A 12,297-nucleotide genomic window follows, 5' to 3' on the forward strand; every position below is an offset into this window, starting at 1 on the left:
AAGATGGAGGACGGCGACGGAAACGGGACTTCTTTGAAAGAAGTCCTGTTTCCGTTCTCGTCCTCGATGGTTTATCCTTTCAAACATTCGTATCTATTCACCAACACGCACGTTTTCAATTATCGACACTAGAAGATTTGCTGGGCTAAAAGCGACATGCTAATCACGCATCGTAACAACAGCCGTTTTGCCGCGTCCCGCTGCGCCAGGAATAATATTGAAAAAAAAAAATATTAACGTGCAGGCGGGCTGGTGCGTATTAATCATGATGTTCAAACTTTGAGCCCTTGGAAGGGAACTTCAATATATATTAGAAGAAACAGAATAAAGGTTACAGACAAGCGTTTCAATTAGCACTGCCATTGTGACGCTTGCCAGTCACCTTTCTTCTGTTTTATATCATATATATTCAAGCTTCCTTCCCACTCTCAAGGTTTAAACATCATGATTAGGAACGATCTCTTGTTTGTCTACGGATTCTCAGTTTTGGCTGCTTCATTGGGGGCCCACCACACTCATCCTCGAATGGGCATGAGCAGGTGAGACAATGAAGTCGACAGTCAAATGACGGTTGCGCGAGTAGGCCACAAGCCCACACAGTTCACGAAAGACAGGGAACGCTAGCCATTCAACCCCCGCTCCATTCCTGCGAAAAGGCATCTAATTCGCCGGAGGCTAACCCGCCATTGAACGTGGGCTCAGCGGTAGTGACCGGAACCATGGATAGATGGCGGCACTTCCCCTGTTCGCGGAGCTCCCGGCGAAAGCGCGCATTAGCGTGAGTCAGATAAAATAACGGTGACTCTTCGGGTCGTCCGAGAAACTCCTCGAACCGCTTCGATTTCTCAGAAGAAAAACCTCTACGCGATTAAGTGACCAGCTGGGAATCCCCTTCTTCCCTTCCCGACCCAATCTTTTATTTTCGGGAATAAACTGAGGCAACCTTAGGCGCGCCCTTGTCTGCCTCTTCGCTGAATTTTTTTCTTTTTCTTTTTCGGTTCAACTCGCAACAAGTTTGTGCTGACGTCGAAACACTTCTCGCTTATACGCAGCGCGACAGTTAGGGAAAACACAAAATAAGCACTATTTCGCGTTTTTTTGTTTTTTTTTTATTTGCGAGGGCATTTATGAAAATGTATAATTCTGGTATTTCACATGCCAAACCAACGAAGAACACCAACCAAGGATTGGGGAATCATTTCGATCACCTGGGGATCTTTGGACGTGCAACCGAAATCTCGGTTACACGGCACCTTTTCCGCAACAAGCCTCCGTCTGACTGCGAACACCTCGGACGGGATTCGAACCCGCCAACTGGAGACCCGTAGGCCGGCACTGGGGTATTGTGCAAGTTCTTTTCTTTTTGGCTTCACAGATTCGTTTAAAAACGCCCTTAAAGCTACTCTAATGTGGTCTGTGCAGGTGAGTGATACGGCTAGGGCGACATAATATAGGGCTCTAGCCATCATGATAAGTCGGCTAATTAACAAAAAATATGTTAACTTTTTAATGATTTAAAGTTAACAGATGGTTCCAATTATACCTGTTTTCACCTCAAGAACCATAGTAAAAAAAGTCCGGCTTCTCGCGGAGCATTACTGATATCCCCCTTTATGTAAAGAATTGAGATATAGGTAGGTGATTTGTAGACCAGTTTTATGTTATCTTATCAAGACGCACACGTTTCAAACGCCAAAAGCATCGCTTTTTCCTCCGACAACCAAATCTTGTAAGTACTACTTCGTGCCGCGTATGAACAATGCGCAAAACTTGCTTTTTTCTTGAGGTGAAAACGGGTATAGTAACTATCCGAGCGTCACCTAAGAACACTAAATCAATCAATTAAAAAAAAAGATTTCGAGCATGTAAGAAACATAGTGGGGCGTTAAAGTAACCACTCGTGCAGCAAGAGCAAGACTGCCGGTGCGACAGCGCGCCCGCGTCGATTGCCAGCCTGTTATGATCTGAGTTTCCTCACCGCCAGCCTTGTGCTTGTTACACGAGCAGTAACTTTAGCGCAGTACTGCGCTTCCCACACACTCAGTCTTTCTGAAAGTTACCGATTCAGCGGTTTTAAACGACACTCAGCAAGTTTCTAATTGAAACCATGTTTATTTACTAATTAAAAAAGATCATGACTATCATTCCTTAATATTATGTCCCCCTGGCCGTATAACTCGCCTGCCCATACCGCCTAAGTGTAGCTTTGACGACTTCCTTAAACCAACCCTGTAAAACAAAAAAAAAAAACGAAAAAAAATTTATAAAGACCACATTTCAATCCTAAGTTGGCAACCATGAACTTCCCATGCTACCACACTGTTCGTTTTTATGACAGCCTTTTCGTTCTGAGAGAAAACAAATTACACAAGTTTGATCATGTTTACAATTAAAGACCGAGGAGCATTAAATGTGTTGAGCCCAAGCTACCACCTCGCAAAACCACCTTGCAGAAATTGACGTCACATGACTTGAGGTAATGACGTAATCACGTGACGTCAATGTCCCCGCTAAATTTAGCGAAAAAAGTGACGTCACATGGGGGGTCACGTGATGCCAGTTTCCCCGAGGGGGGAACTGTCGTCACGTGACAATAACTTCCCCGCTAAATATAGTATAGCTGGGAAATTGACGTGACAGTTTTCTCGTGGAATTCTGCTAAGAAAACGCGTTTAGTGTTAAAAATAATTAAATCGGCAATCGCTTGCTTGTGTTGACTGCGTCAGACACTGTTTATTTATCGTCCGAGTGGCCTGGCGAGTGATGATTCGAGGATGTGGCCTGGTGAGATGTGATTGGACGGGGCTTTCTTTCAGAGATGCTACGCACGACGATGTTCGCGCCTTCGGGTGGAATATGCGTGCCAGGTTCATTTGCGTAGCATCACTGCGACGCAACAAACAATACATTTCGTGATACCACTGGCTCTGGCAGATTATGCAAGAAAAAAAAAAGCGCATAATAATAATAATAATAAAATAAACCTTCGGCGGCTTGTTTTGTTTTTATTGTCAAAATAATTCCTCGTATTATACAGCGTGTCCCCCCCCCCCTCCCCGCCCCCCCCCCCCCCAAAAAAAAATGCACCGTGTTTTTTTTTTTTTTTGGTTTTTTTTTACGCAGATATAAGTTGCGCATCGCCGAAATCTCATTCTCCGTCAGATATAGCGCTAGCGGTCGTTATCTCAATCAAAAGTTATGTGATCTTCTGAAAAATTCAAGGGTAAAATGGGATCCATTTCGCCCGTTTTCGGTAACTGGTGTTCGGTAACTGGAGCTCCATTTCAAAAGCTCTGTCAGCCGCCATTTTCTCATTGAAAATTTGAGAAAATCACCTTAAACTTTTGGAATAAGAAAGTGGTTACTTCTGAAACTTTAGCATCTGGTTTACACCGCTAGCGCTACATTAGGGCGTTAAGTAAGCGTTCAACAAGAGTCCAATTTTGCGCAAAAAAATTACAATTTGTTCTTTTTTTTTTTGAGGGGGGGGGGGGAAGGTGGGGGTTGTTTATGAACTTCTGCCAATCTTGATGTGCTGACACTGAGCTCGCCGCTGATTAGTGAAGCAAGACGTGATAACCCAAAAATGAGCACCACAGCTGTAGCCGCAGTCAGTGGCGTACGCAGTAATTTTATTTCGGGGGAGGGGGGGGGGTGCTGCTATATATTAAGGGCTGGTGTTGATTATGTTGATGGTTCAAACTGTCGCTTTAATCAGGTGCAATGCCTGACACCAGCTAAAAGCGCACGAAAAAGAACACACACAGACACATGGTACTAATTGTCTACGGTAGAAATTTCAACAGAAGGTGAAAAAATACTTCAAAAGCATTTCATTAAACGTTTTGCTTTCCATGCGAGAGACGTCATCACATTCATCAGTAGATACATATGAACTGAGAGAGGCTTGGTCAGTGCCCAAACCCTTCCAAGCTGTGTAGCTGTGTAATAACATGTAACTATGCAACTGCTGCGTAACTGCTGGCGATGCCTCCCCCACCGGAAGCAAAATGCCCAATAAAATTGTTTCTGATGTGTCAAGTAGGAGTATTTCTTTTTCTTATTTAATGAAAGTCTAACTTCTATCATGTCGACAAACGTTGTTCTTCAGCGAAGGCTCCGGATCACGGTCAAAAAATGAGAATGTTGTCTCATCAAGGCCACTCGAGTCGGCAGAAGCCCGCTGGGGCTTTGCGCCTATCCCGACAGGGGCACTGTCGGGTAAGGGCGTTCCTGCGAGGCGCGACCGAGCGCAGCGCGGCCTTGAAAACGTGTGCGCACACTAGGATAGTTCCTCGAGCCTGCACTCATGTTGCGCCATCTCACGGCGTTTGCCTGAAATGCGAGCGAACCTTCGACACACTTGTTCCCTGGCGAGGCGGTGCCGTTCAAACGCCCGTTTCCTTCTCCGCCATGCTAAAAAATATATATAATATAAACAGTAATAAAACAGCCTTACACAGTCTTATTGGGGTGTAAAGTCTCTATCAGATCTGGCCTGTGTTCACAAAATTTACGAGCTGTTTAAACTGATACAGTGACATTGTCATGGCGGGCACCTATGTTCCTTTTCACCTGACGATGGATCACAGAGGACGCTACAAGGCATCGAAGTACATAAAAGGTCAAGCAAGTGTCCCGCGTCCCTCGGGAGGGGCATAGCGTTGCCCAGGACGCGTAGTCACCTAATCCTTCCGCAGCGTCGCATTGGTTGGGATGGCTTGTAGCCTCCGCTGCGGTCCATCATAAAATCATACGGAATATGATACCTTTGTTCGCTGCATTTCGTTAACAACGGTCGGCTTAGTTTATAATAAAGGGCACGCGCACAGGTACGAGATATTCATTTCAAGACTCACCTTTTTTTCGGAGGTCAGGGTGAAATGCCTCTCTGTTCGATCATATGTTTGATTTGATTGCAATTCAATTACGTACACAAAGGTGTTTTTGAACAGACAGTACAAAACTCAGAATCATACGAAGGAAAAAAAAAAAGAACAACAAATTGTACACTGAAATGTCACGCAGGCATAAACTCAGCTGGTCAAATTGTCACAAGAAAGATAAAAAAAAAACGTAAATTGTATTTTGTCTTTAGTCGAAGTATGGCAGCCGTTCGAAGTAGATCCCAATGGCGGTCCTCATCAAATATGCCTCGGAAAAATTGCATCTCTCATAAGAGTACGACTTTTTACAGATAAAATAAAATTCCGACATACATCGAAGTACGCCAAACTCTTTTACTAATTTCTTCATCTTTTTTCGCTACCCTCGCAGCTATAGGAGGAGGAAAATGCATCGATATGATATTCTCCCTTGAATAAGGTGAATACAGGTGGTGTCATATTTGTTTTTTATAAGTACGAGAATGTAACCCTAGTTCAATTTACCTCAGTCGGTTATAACACTAAATGAACGACGTTCGGTTTTATTTTAAATTTGCTAGACTTATTTCAGATGTCAAATATGCCTATCAATATCTGATTAGTAAAATACATAACTGAGAAATATGTTGTTGTGGCTTACGTTTTACCGTTAGGTCTCTAAATATATTTTATTAGGACACCGCTATTTAGTAAACTTTCTCTATACACTGATTACTAATCTCTCGCACTACTGCGATCAACAGACACGAAAAGTTGTAAATAAAGATTAAGAAATAAGAATGCATGCTACATGATGGCACACACACTTCATCCACACAGCCTGTCTCTTGCACACCCCCCCCCCCCCCTCTCTTCGCTCAACACACACATACTCAAAACAAACATTTTGGTACACCAACAAAAATATGTCAGTTGTGAGAGAGACATGCGCAAGGCGAGTCAGTCGAGCATGCGCCGCCGGCAGCACCAGGCATGCGTGTTATTAGCAGCCCGCGCTCGTTAGTGTGTTAACGGGTTAGTAGCACACAATGTAGGTGACGTCAGATCACCCCTCCACCAATGGCAGAGTGGAGAGGTTACAGACACACCAGGCAACGACAAAGGCATTCTCCGGCACGCTGTTTTTGCTCGTTTCAAGCTCGTGGGGAAGCAATTACACGTGTACAGCTAAACGGAAATGTGGGTGAAAGTGGCGCGGTTCGTCGGGGCTGTCAATGAGCCCTTTCCCCGCACGACATTTTCGCGTTACTGTTCGACTATTCGATAGAGTAGACTCGGAGTCTGGTATAGATAAGCGATAAAAGAAAAAGAAAAGCAAAATAACAGCTAGTTTTTAACGTTTCCGTGTGCTCTATCGTAAGCAACTGCTCACATTAGGGACCCACGAGCGATCGAAAGGTAACGCAAAAGGTTGAAGTTCTTACCGGCTAATACAGCTATTATATCGGCTACGGCAGGATAACATTACGCTCGGGGATCGCCACAGCCTTCGTTTTCTTTGAAGTTGTAAGCGATGTTTTGTGTTATTATGTCGCCAAAAAAAAATTACGTGTCTCTTTTTCATATATGTGTAGGCCCCAGCCAAGTCTGCGCAATCCAAGAAAGCGAAAAATATAAAAATTTCAAGCACCCCCCGCCCCTTTTCTAAAAAGAAGGGTGATCTGTTGATCTATTCAGGTGGTGCCATGTTTGAACTGAGCTTGTGGCTGATCCCGTACACCACCAAAAGGGTTCCGCAGTTGCGGCTAGAGTTACTACACTTCGATTCAGCTTAAGTTCAGAGGCAGACGACGCTACGAGGTAATGGGTCCCATTGAGCAGCGTCAAAATCGCAAGTCACTGGGTCTTTTATGTTTAGGATTGCTCCAGCTACGATAGCTAGCTGAGCCAATCATAAACTTTTCTGTTAATGATTGGCTCAGCTCGTAGCGTTGGTTGCGTCTGAACTTAAGGATTTGTTCATCGGCATGGTTATCGGCTAACGCCGCAGTGTGATTAGCTGCGAGAAATAATAACGTACCCAGGACTTGTAACGCCTTACGTTTCTTTAGCTGTCACAGACTGGAACGCTCAAAATTCGGTTTTGCAAACTATTCCAGTACGTGGCGACTCGTCACCACACTCTCAGTGACGGCGTCCACAGCCGCTGGTTGTCCTTGCTGTGACTGCGTTCACGGTCTTTGGCAGCGGCACCTTTAGGAACACGGGGCTCCGGTATTCCACAGAGACCTAGAGCGCAACTTAGAAAAAAATGTCGTTTGGCAGAAGAACCGTGTAGGTGGTTCGCCCTACATTCACTGGAAGTTCGTGAGACTTTAATGAAATGGCGGTTCGCGCTTTTTGTCTTACCTCGAGATGCGAAGGAATCCTTGAGTCAGGTGCCCGGAAGGCCACCCGCAATGGTATGTTTAGCGTTCTCTACTGCCCCGTGCATTATGGGGACCGCGAAAACACGATAAGACACATCGATGAAACGTCGTCACTAGTAGATTTATTGCAGTACTGCCCAGCTCGCGTGAGCGTTGCCGTCAGCGCGTCTTGAAACGTCTTACAAGTGGAATTAGCGAAGGTGAGAAATAAAGAAGACAAAACCAGCGTCCGTTTTTATTTTCATAGAAATCTTCTTTTATTCGTAACTGAACCGAGAGAAGAGAGCGTTACTATATAGAATCCACCGTGCAGGACATTCATTTTGTTGGTTGTTGCGTTATTTTTTTCTTCGACCCTCAAACCTGTTTAGGGATGAAAGGGGGAAAAAGCAACACAAACAAGCAAACAAACAATCGAGAGATTCCTCGTACGTCGTTCAATAAATACACCGTCAACAGTTTTACACAGCGTGTGCGTGTCCCTTAAAAAAACAAAAATCGCAATTGTTTTTTTTTTTCTTTAACGATCACGGATGTAGCAGCCTCAAGTTTCATTCGCTTCTCGATCCTTCCTGCTGAACTCTCTGGAGGAGAGATCTCAGCTACGTTTCACTGGTATTAGAGCTGCTCGCTTGTAGTACGAACAGGCGGCATTCTTTATGCTACCTGGTCAATACACGTTTCGTAGGACTATGCACATTTGATCCACGCGATTCCTTCGAAATCTAAAATAAAAATATGCATGAAAAATGTGCAGCCACAGTCTTGTTCCAGCACCAAATCAGCACTGATCAAAACAAACACGCTACAGAAAAATGAGCACACGCGAAGTAACTGCCAATCAAACAAAACAAACAAAAAAAAAAAAAAAACGACATCAAAACACACACGCTGATAATGATGCTCATATATTAGCGTATTGTTGTAGCTGCAAAAAGAAAAGCAAGTTTCTTTCATACATAGTTCACTATTTTCTGTACAAGCGACGATGTGAAAACAGCCAGCGAGGATAATAAAAAAAGGGCGTCTTTTATATAATATTTATAATATATTTATATACTTTATACATATAATAACACTATTGATTTCGTTTTTTCGATTTAACGTGACAAGTGTGCACACTTTACATCCGAGGGAATGAGGGCCACACACACACACGCGCACACAAATGTTCATCGCTTTGTTCACAGTTCGTTTTGTTTGGTTTCTGGTATGTTCGCCTCTTCCCACAACGTTGTATATAAATCACATTTTTTCAAGACAGATCCAAGAAAAACCTTGACATGAATGATATGTGAATCTTGATGTAGAGACTAAGAAACAATCTCGTGAGTGCGTGCGCGCGTGCGCCTGAGCGTGATGCACGCGCCAAAAAAAAAAAAAGGTTAAGCAGTAATCGTGCTGGGCTAAGCGTACGGTTCACGTCGTACCGTGTAATAAATTATCCGCGTGCACTACAGTAGGGAGAAATAAAATTGCAAGCATAACGCACGCTGAAGAACACACGCACGCACACGCATTTGAATGATAGGATATGCCTGTACCAGGCGTGACGGGCCGTCCAACCAGTCAGTTCAAGTAGACGCCATTGTTCACTTTTCAACAATGTTACCGAAATCGTCGGCAGTTTCTAAGCAACAAATAAGAAAAAAAGAAAGAAGACTGAATGAACTTTGTTTGTCGATGGGGTGGTGCGTGATAGGCAAGGACGCAAAATGAAAATGACGACTCTCTGACGAGGTCTTCCGCGTTGCAGAAGCGGAGCAAGGGACTCGTACACAACTTTGCCCGATGCGCCATTAGGTTTAATATGGTCTTTTAGCAAACGGTAACCGTGTTCCGCGTACCACACGAACGGAACTTTTGAAGAATGCTTTTATGCCGGGGTCGCGCACTTATACATCATACAAAAGACAGTCTGCATGCAGATTCGAACGCGAGTCATCGCGAGATCTGTGTTTCGAATGCCGCATGGCAATGAGTTCAAAGAGAACATTTGGCACGCGGCATTCGACCCACGAATATTGCGGTGACTCGTGCTTGCAGACGGTTAAAAGCATGCTTCAAAGGCCACGGTGGTAGCGGAACACGGTAACGGTTTGCTAAAAGTTTCTAATGAGACTTGGCAAATAGGAAATTGTTAAAAGAAGGTAAACGATCACTGAAAGCTTGGAAATAGCGGACGAACCTTAATCGTCATCAAACACCGATCGTTGTTAATACAATAGAAGGAGACGTTCTGCTTTGTTACGCCAGTACCTCCTTTACGCGCTTTTTCCCCGTTTTCGTTTACTCGTTTTGTTTATTTAATTGACGAATTTTTCACAAGGTTTCAAATTATCTCTTCGTGTCAAAGTAGTTCAAGAGAAAAAAAGAAGCCAATCTCCTACAAACGGAGTGTCATTCAACGTTTGCAGGATCCCCAAGCTACGTAAAAGACTGATGCTCACGTTTCATTTAAACGAAAATCGAACCCAACAAAATTAGCGATGCTTGTATCTAGCGTGTAAGGTAGGGCTATCTTGTAATTTAGATGAAGGTGATATTATCTTAGAAAAAAAGGAAAAGGAAAACGAAATAGATGTTTGCTTTGCCAGTTGAGTTAAAACAGTGATGAACCAGAACGAGCGACATCGACGTTACTCCACTTTGGGCGCCAATTCTGGGTTTCATCTGAAAATGTTACAAGAATCGCGACAGGCTTGGAATCAAGGGATACACAAAGCGCAGTCAACGGACTGAAGGCTCAGCAAGGAGGGCAAGGTTCACAAGGGGGAAGTAAGTTTTGTGGGCGGGCTTTTTGAAAACCTCGAGGACAAGTGGAGGACAAGATGTACGGGTAGATACGGGAAAGGCACTTCTGTTTTTATTTCCGGGGGCGTTGTTTTTTGTGTTTTTTTAGACTCCCTTTTTGTACCTGTCGAAAGGGAGGATGCGATGGCGGACGCTCGAGGTGTGGTCTTACAACCCATTCATTCAATCTTTCAGTCTATTATATTTTTAAACGAAAAGCTGCCTACTCCACGATTCTAACTGCCTGAATGATACTTTTTTAAATTAGTTTTTAACGCAGAAATCGCACTTATTAGTTTATTGGTGGACGTCACGGATGTTTTGTAAATTTTTGTTTTACAACAGAAGTGTGTTATTTAATGACATGGGCAGTTATGTGTTTGATCAAAGTTTTGTCCAGCGCCGAAACATTAGCACATTAAAGGCAACGAAAATTGGTTCGAAGCCAGAAATAGAAAATTAAGGTATCAAAGATTCCAGCGAATTGCGACGAAAAGAAGGAGATATGAATAAAACAAAGTGTGCAATTCGTCATTTTGATTCGGGGGCTTCGATGCGTTTTCTTTTGGACGTCTTTCGCTATTTGAGCGACCTCTTACGGCGAAGAAGAATATCACCCGAGACAAACTAAAATTAAGCTTTGTTCTATGGTATAACTTTTTTTGCTCTTAAGTGGAAGCCGCAAAAAAGATGTTCTTAGAACAAATATAGATACAGTGAGTAGAGCCCGCTGTTAAGGTGAACAGAGACATAGAAAAATAATAAAAAAAAGTAAAAGAAATTGCTTCGCAGTTCTGGCAGTCGACAAACAGGCATTTCAAGTGTGAATGTGAAGGTAAATGTAAATAATTTTGCGCAAAAAACCCTCCAAAAACTTGGCATTCCCGACAAGTTTTCTCGAATGAAAAGCAGAAAAATACTGATTTTTGGTGGTAAAAGGACAAACACATGCACATTCTAACATTAACATTATTTAAAGAAAAAAAAAACTTTCTACAACGTTGTGCAGCGTTTATGTTTTTTTGGTTTGAATATGAAACGAAGACACACACACAAAGCACGCGCACGCAAACGCACATACAGAACTCGGTGGCGGCTACAAACACACAATTCGCCGCACGTTTTTTTTTTTCGTACGCTGGATTGTTGCTGTTGTCATTTGTTTCACACTTCTTTGTCAGAGATTGCTTTCTGTCATTCGTCGCTCATCTGCGATCGCTGACACACCACTCGCTGGCGTCACTCGCTGACGTCATACCATCGACGTCATTTCCGGGAATGTTATTTTTCTTGAATGGAAGTAAGAGAACAAACGGCTTCGATCTGACTTAGAAGGCTTTGTCCACACACTTTTGATAGGTTTCTCTCTCTCTCTCTCTCCCTTTATTAAAAAGAAAAGACGTGACAATATGTGTACTAGTCGACTGAACGATACGATATTCTGGATCTCTATGTCTGACTACAAAGAAAGGAAATATCTATCACATTTTTCGCGAGTAATGATTGCGAGAAAGGTGGGTGCGTTAAAACTAAATAAAAAAAACGAGATACTGAAACATGGATCGTGCTGGAATGTTGGAAAGGACGTGAGTGCACGGTTTAAAAAAAATATTAACAAGTAAAGCGTGTAAACTGGATGAGAATGAAATCAAAATAAAGATGATCGAGCGTACGAAGTGCGCGTGAACGCGTTCGACAATCGCTGACTAGTTAGCGTGAGAGGATCGCTTAATTCGAAACTTCGCTTAATTCGAAACTTCGCTTAACGAACACAAAAAAAAAACAAAAAAAACTGTACGTTTGCAAGTTTTAAGGTTGCCGCTGTGAAGTTGCGCTGACTCGTCTTTTTGTAATATAATTAGAGTCAGTATTCAGAATTGGTGTTCCTAGAGTCGATAAATGAGCTGCGTTTCAGAGTAACTACACTTCATTCATCTTGGTGATTACAATCATTGTTGTCAGCTATCTGTAGTCTTATCTGAAATGACAGAAAATGCTTTTTTTCAGCTCCTAGACATGTTAAAGCATAGGCGTCATTGTCTCATGTTCCCGACACCAAGCCTAAAGCTCCGAAAGTCCCTTTTTTGGAATCACTGCTATCGCCAATCGCGCCCGCCCTGCAGTAATGACGCCAAAAATGGCGGCACCCTCGAGATATTCGGGAAACGGACTGCCGATACTCTAGGTATTGCTCCATTTAGTGACTCCATGTGTGTCGAGAAGCAGTAGTTCTCAACGACACGCTGAAA

Source organism: Ixodes scapularis, unplaced genomic scaffold, assembly GCF_016920785.2.
Source record: "Ixodes scapularis isolate PalLabHiFi unplaced genomic scaffold, ASM1692078v2 PGA_scaffold10__122_contigs__length_95168666, whole genome shotgun sequence".
NCBI classification, from domain to species: Eukaryota; Metazoa; Arthropoda; class Arachnida; order Ixodida; family Ixodidae; genus Ixodes; species Ixodes scapularis.